Genomic DNA, 8,247 nt, shown 5'->3' with positions numbered 1-8,247 from the left:
TATAACATGCATTTACAATAGTTTACCCTGGTTTGCCATGTTATTTTTTATAATGCTTACTTAATTACTATGTATTTAAAAAAAAAAACTGAGACAATTTGAGCGACAATGAATAAATACCTTTAAAATGTCTCGGTACGCAAAACAATTATGAATACGCAATAAACCAATGCACCGTAAACAAGGAAGCTGAAAATACTGGAATCTTTGAACCATCTGCAAGCCATGTAATATAACACTTAAGTTAAACCTTAAATGATAAGGATTAAGAAATATTACTCTACTCAGAGTTTTGTTTCAAGATTTCCTAAAAAAAAATGGTATGACGTTATAAAACTTTTTTTTTTATTATTAAATTAAAAAAAAACGGAACAAATTATACCAAAAGGTCCAGGTTAAACGTTAGAAAATAGGGGCTGAAATACCCCTCCAATTTTTAACGTAACAGGTACTACTCTTAAAAAAAAAAAAAAAAAAAGATCTATAAGATTTAGTCGTTTTCATTTCCATATTTGTCATTGAAATCCTCCCCATACTTTTCAGACCCTGGGTATTCACCTACGACAGGACCTGGACATTAGACATTAATAGACATTAATCTATTTAAAATCAACACGAGGGTGTGATATTATAAAAATGATAACAATAATAATAATAATAAATAATAATAATAATAATAATAAATAATAGTGAGGTCTTTATGCCAAACTTAAATTTGTACACTTTTGTGAAATAAAAAAACAGATACAAAACTAAAAAAAATATCAATTAAGGCTTCCTAAATAGTTTGTTCCCACTTTAGTAACATTTTCTTTTCCCTTTAATAAAAAAAAAAAAAAAGTTTTTTGCGCTTTGATGTAAAAATACTTGGTTTTGGAAATAAATAGTAGCAATGCAGGCACTGCAGTATAAACGTTTTCAAGTCTAATGCCATCTATGTCATAAATAGATTAAAATAATTCTACTCACAAACGCAGAATAGCAAACACATGCATGTTTATAGAAAAAAAAAATCTAACAAAGCATAACAAAGTACACCAAAAAATATAACAGGAAAATATCATATTCTAAACATTGCATTCCTATGCAAGCAATGTGGATGTTCCTATACCAGTACAATAAAGGGCATGGCACCATATTTAATATTTGCTCTACAAATGTGCCGTTTGAGTTTCTGTCCACATGGGCACAACAACCACAACACCGTGACAACTATGGCTATGCTTTAGATTACTGGAAGAAAGGAGCCATGGTCACAGTGACCTCTGGTAAGATTTATTTTCTCTTTTCCAGTTCTGAAAGATTAGTTTAACTGTTCATTTTATTGTAAAGCACATACAATATATTGGGTAAAACTTTACATGGAGTATCTAATTACTTAATGTTATTATGCATAGTTACAAAGTACTTAAAGTGGTTATATTTTTTCATCATATAACCCTAACTCTTTTTCTGATACAATTGTGTACCTATTAGGTACGTTGTAATGATGCATAAAAACATTGCAATGATGTGTAAGTGCACTTGTATTTACTAAGTAACTGCTCTGTAAATACACAGTAATTAGAGATATTCAGGAGAAAGTGTTATCATATATGCATTGCGTGTGCTTTTAGCATTTAGACAGCATGTAGAAGTGTAGCAGCAATGAGTTAATGACCATATTATTCCATGAAGTGAATCACTGGGATATCTTTGACTACTTCAACTACTGGGTACTGGGCACCCAGATAACCCTATTGGTTGCAGTGTAACAATATGTTATTAGTAGTTTTTCCAAAGATTGGTAAGATATATTGTTTTACTATATATAGTCAGTGTTGGAATATGGAGATCACAAGTTAGTGTTAAAATATGTTTTAGAAAAAGCAATGTTGAACTTTTTCAGTCTTTAATAGACAGAAGAAACAAGGGTGTGTTTAATGTAAGCGGTGTGGCCAGTTTACTGCAGGTAAGGGCTTTTTGTTAGGGAGTGTATCACTGTGATACTACAGCGGTAGCGTATATGGCACAGTGATATAATACCATACAAAAACTTACCGAGTGTAATACAGGAAACACATTGCTTTGTGATATAAACTATCGAGGCTCCCCTTTCTCCTCATAGATTCGGGTTTTGCTAGAACAATTCGCAGTTGTTGTTGTTTTGTTTAAACATTTGTTATTTATATATTGTTTGCTGATTTGCTCAGGTTTTCTTTCTGGGATGGGAATCCCTGCAAATAACAGAACGCTTGGATATTCTCATCTAAATCTGGAACCTGGGATTCAGCTTCTAAACAAAAATGGATCAAAATGAATGATCTGTGAAAAATGGGATGAATTATTGCTGGCATTGCAAAGAGAAGACACTACAGGTAAGAAAAATACTATTTATTTTATTTAGATTACTGTATGTAGATAGATGAATGAACTTTAGATAAACCAGCAATCAATGTGCTTACCATGTAAATCTATTTGCACGATAGAACCCTAACCTGACCCCTGATCCCCCTAACTCTAACCCTTTACTGATACAATTGTGTACTTATTTTGCAAAATGATTTACACTTGCAATGTAATAATGTAATATGTAATAATGCATAATAACATTGCAATGATGTGTAAGTGCACTTGTATTTACTAAGTAACTACTCTGTAAATACACAGTAATTAGGTAAGCGTTGTAAAGAATAACATGGCAAACCAGGGTAAACTATGGTAAATGCATATTATAACTATTGGGAAAGCATAAGAAAACTGCAAAATCACAGTGGGAAACTTTTATAAGGGATCATACGTTATTTTGCAAACGGGTGGAAATCTGCCTTCCACTCCAGCAAGTCTTTACAAAGCTTTAGCCATTTCAAAAGAAACTTACTAAGTATTTATGAAAGATTTCTAAAAGGTTCTTCATCTGAAGAGTTAATAATATATGTGTCGCGCAATGTTTTTTTTCACACTGAGAGAGCAGAAGTGAGCGCTGGTGCTAAATGTTGTTTCTGAATGTAGCTTGTCTTAGTTTTTGCATTGGTCAGCAAGGGGAATGCCATACTGTGATAACTGGTTTGATTACTGGGGCAAAGGCGCCTTTGTTACCGTCACTTCTGGTAAGTGCATTTTAAATATTGTTATTATTAATGTGAGGTCTTTATGTCAAACCTAAATTTGTACACTTTTGTGAAATGAAAAACTGATAGAAAACAAAACAAGAACAATCAACTCTGAATATTAAGGATTCGTTTCTGGCTTTAGTAAAACAAAAAACAAATCCTTTCACAAAAAAAGGTGTTTGCGCATTAACAATACAAGATTTTTGATTGCATTTTAAAATTGGAAGTTTAAACTAAGGTGAAGGGTTGATTATAAAATGAGTGTCGTCCTTAGTAACAAAAAGGACGACACTGAATGAATGCTGTGGTCCTACAAAGAAATGTCAATGAAATCGTTAATAGATGGACAGGGAAGAAGCCACGATCTAATCAGTGTTCCAGTGTAATAGAGCCTGTAAGGGCTTTTTGTTAGGGAGTGTATCGCTGTGATAACTGGGTTGGCACAGTGATATAATGCCGTACAAAAACCTATTGTGTTTAATATGGGCAGCACATTGCTATCTGCTATAAACTACTCAACTTCCCCTTCTCTCTACAGACTCAGTTTTGACAGTGTAGCGATCTCGGTTCCCCAGGGCAGGTGCTTCACACAGGGTGAGTCAACCCACACACAGGCAGAGGGCGGGCATGAACCAGGGACCTCACGCACTGAAGCATAGCGCCAGTACCGCTGTATAAAAGAGCCGGCTCCTTAGCAAGGTGTGTATTTCGGGCTTATGTCTTTGTATGTGATTATGTCACCTACCAGCCCTGCTGCTGCCTTCCCCCGTGCATGCTACACTAGCAAGCAGTAATTCAACAGTCTGGATATATAAATGATTGTGTTTTTCTTTTTTTTTTTTTTTAACATTTGCCTGGATTCACCCTCGCATCTGAATACTTGCTAATTATAAGTTCCTTATGGCTGGTTTCACATGCCCCATTTAGCGCTAGTCTTGGGTTGCTGTACTTAAGATAACATCAGTTAGTCTAAGATTCCCGATAACCTGCAGCCGTGAAACCAGCCACTGGATTTGTTCTTTTTATTTGTTTTGTAATCAGAGTCAGGGTTCCTGCTTGGAAGAAAAAGGATCAAATTGACATATGCATGTAATTACATATAAAGACTGGGAAAGATAATATTATCATTGCCATTGTGAAGAGAAGAAATTACAGGTAAGAATAAACATGTAGATACCCAATCATCAATGTATTTCATTTGGAGTTATTATAAAACCATGATTAAGTACGCAGTTGTATCAGTATAGGTTGTGACTATGCGTAATAAAATTAGAAGTTTGTGTAAACAAACATGTATTTATTATGCAAATACACATTCATTAGAGACTTTTAAATCTCACCCAAGTTATCATTAAAACTGTAGTAACACTAAACATAACATTCAATGAATAAATTGTAAAACGAATGAATTGTACATAATATATACATGGTAGAATACACTCAAAAACTCAACTAAGCAAGAACAAGTTTAATTACTGTAATTAGAGCTGCTGACCTCGCCCGACAGGTCACTGAAGATGTTTCCTGCAACTGCATCAAATGCACAAGACCAGATGTAAAACATTTCAATTCATTACACACTGCAAAACGAAACGATTGTTTCATTTCAAAGCCCTTAGGTTAAAGGAAGTTTCAATTTTCTCTGGCTTTATTTATTTATTTATTTTTACAGGAAATAGCTCAAATGTGTACTCCCTGTGTCAGTTCACCCCAGGATTGTCTTCTGGGTCGCAGTATGTTACTTAAAATAACCAATTGTGGGAGAGACTGCTGATTACAGCCTCTTGCATATTTCTCCAGAGATCATTATCTATTCAGAGAGCCCAAGATATTCAGTAATCGAAATAGTCAACAAACTCCCCATCCGCGGCTGTGCTGCTTTCCTAGAAAAAGGAGATCATTCCGGGGGACCGTTCTACTTGCCTGACATCCCGTTCTTTAAAATATTTAGCTTTGCTTTTAAAGAGGGGACTATTATCTATATCGAGATACTAGGGTATTTAGTAAGCAAGGGATCTGAGTGAGGAGAGATGGTCAACACAATCCCTACCCCTAGTCTTGCTCTAAATCATGTGCTGTTGCCATAATTTGTGCCGGAACTGTGTATAATAACATATTGAAAACAGTAGGCATAGCATTGTAAGTTGATGTGTGGGACCGTATTCCCTGGAGAGAGTTCTTTGCACAGAGCTTACAGGAAGTTAGCAATGAACCATAGCTGAGATGTTGTAATAGAATCAAACCCTCATATTCATGAATTCTAGAAAACAGACTCGTTTTAAGCCAACAAGTTATATCAATTTAGCAATACAGAAAGCACAAAGATTTGATTCCAAGGCTTGTAAGCATTCTTACATTGTTAATTATGTGTAGATGAATTGTCTCTAATTGCTGTGTATTTACATAGTAGCTACTTAGTAAACACAAGTGTACTTGCACATAATTACAATGTTATTATACTCAATGTAGTTAATGTGTAAATCTTTTTGCATGAGATAGACCAATCTTAACCCTTTCTCTAATCCTAAACCTAGCCCTAACTCTTAACCTAACCCTAATCCTATCCCTAACTCCAACCCTTTTCTGATACGAATGTGTACTTACATATATCGTGCAAAAAGATTTACATGTTGAATCCATTGTAACTGTGCATGATAAGAATATTGTTATGATGTGTAAGTGCACATGTATTTAATACATCATAATAATAATAATAATAATAATAATAATACATATAAAGAAAACAATTAAAGGAAACAGGAAATTAATAAGATTTAAACACAAGATTTAAAAAAAAACAAGCTAATAAAATAGATACAAAACAATGATATTTGTAAGTCAGGTTAGAAAGGCTAAACTATAAAAGTAAGTCTTTAATCGTCACTTAAAAATATGAACCGAAGCAGCATCTCTGATAGAAAGGGTAATGGGTTCCCCAGTCTGCAGAATGTGATACTAACACTGCTGTACTGGAAAGGCAGTTATACACAGTTACTATTCCCCAGAGCTCACTTGCAAACAAGACCAGCTTCTTGATAATAATGCTATGCTGTAGACTTAGCTGTTGTTTTTCTTAATAATAATTTAGACTCCTTTTAGTATGACTGGCGAGGTGCCCACTTGATGACCCCTGCGAAATGCCCCTGCCAGCCCACTGCAGACAGTCGCCATGCTGAGGACTAGGGAGGCCGCACTCACGCCGTTGTGTGTGCTGATGTGCCAGGGAAGTTGCAAATAGCCATCAACACGGGGCCACTAGGAAATCCACATTACATGGAGGAAAAGAGCTGAAGGCTCATATATTACAGTGAAGCTATGTCTTGGTTGGTCCCTACCACTGCTATCTCATTTTATATTTGCAAAAGCTGGGTCCAATATTAGCATGAAGACAATTGTAGGAGAAAAGGGGTAGGATCAAGGTTAGGGTTAGGGTGAGGTTTAGGGTTAGGGTTAGGATTAGGGTTGTAACTATGCATAATAGCATTGTAGTGATGTGTAAGTGCTCATGTATTGACTAAGTAAGTACTATGTGAAATTGACAATGTAAGAATGCTCACAAGCCTCAGAATCAAATCATCTTGCTGTCTATTATGTATCGTGCTGCATTGCAACTGTAAGTAAATGTCTTTGAAAATCTAGCTTGCTGTTTGTTCATTTCAAACTTGTTTTCAGCTTGGAAAATATGTCAATTGCATAGAAGTCACGTCTATGAGGGTCTGGTTCTAGACATGCTTCAGTGAATTTTGGTGTGTGTGTGTATATATATATATATATATATCACAACGTCTCAGCTATGGTTCCTTGCTAACTAACTTCCTGCAACTCTCTCCAGGGAATATGGTCCCACACAGTAACCTACTGTTTTACACTTTTTAAGAGCGGGTGCAATTACTGTTATGTTTTATCCAGATTAAAATCAGAGGTTCACTGATGATGATAAAGTGAAAGCTGAAAGACTTATCCAGTTATCAGAGCTGGAGCTTGGAGGTAATAACTGCAACTCCCAGCTGAAATGTGGGCTTCTTAGATGGGCTCCAAATGGGCAAACATGTCCAATATTGATTGTTGGAAAGAAACTAATTTGATGTCTGCAATTAAGTGCACACAATACCAACGGCTCTGTTAGTAAGTTTCCATTTATTGATTCCAATAGTCAAACGTTACATCTACAGCATATGAATGTATCGTGAGACACAACACATGTGGCACCTAGTTTAAGACAGATATCAGATGATGATAGGTTACCTAATGTTCTGGGAGATAGCTCAGGTACGCAGATGGTCTGTCGTCAGGAAAGGATTCAGATAGCTTTTTCTCACACGCATCCTCAAGTGCCTGTACTTTACGTCTTACCTAACTGTGTGTGTGTGTGAAGCTTTGTGAACTGCTTCCACTCTGTTTTCTAACGAGATCTAAACGCTATCAAGGTAAGGTAGATGTGCCCCACTTTATCAATGCCACGCTCCTGTGTCTGGGGTTGGTTGAGTTGAAGCGGCAGACCAATAATGATAAAAAAAAAAAATGCAATCTGTAATCTATAGCAGGGTTTCCCAATTCTGGTCCTGGAGACCCCTGTGTCTTCTGCTTTTCATTCCAACTGAGTTCTAAATGACTTAATTAAACTCTCAATGTAACTGATAGCGTGCTTAATTAGACCTTTGTAATTGCGCTTCTTCCTAAAAAGCTGCTGATTTCAAGTTACTTATAAAATCATACAGTTAACTTGAAATCTCCATTTGTTTAAAAGCTGAAAACAATTACAAAGGTCTAATTAAACAAATGAGTAGCTCTATTAAAGGTTCAGTTAAGTAATTGATAACGAAGTTGGAATGGAAGCTAGAAGGCACATGGGGTCCCCAGGACCAGGGTTGGGATCCACTGCTCTATAGACTCTGTTTGCACATCCATCTTATACCACGTGTTGTGTCTAGATTGTGTACCGCTGCAATTTAGTTGAGATGCTTCTCCTTTCAACTACTAGAGAGAAGGAACCACTGGTAATGTCACATCAGGTAAGACCAGTACAGTGAAAAGAAAGATGCTGTATTTATTTAACATAATAATGACTGAAAGACATGCCTTGCAGAGTGCAAATAAAAGTATTTGACAGCATAGAAGGTTCATTTTAGAAGATGAATACAAACTATTGTAACAA

The sequence above is a fragment of the Polyodon spathula genome, chromosome 42 (assembly GCF_017654505.1).
Source record: "Polyodon spathula isolate WHYD16114869_AA chromosome 42, ASM1765450v1, whole genome shotgun sequence".
NCBI classification, from domain to species: domain Eukaryota; kingdom Metazoa; phylum Chordata; class Actinopteri; order Acipenseriformes; family Polyodontidae; genus Polyodon; species Polyodon spathula.
Note: the sequence above shows the minus strand (reverse complement) of the source record.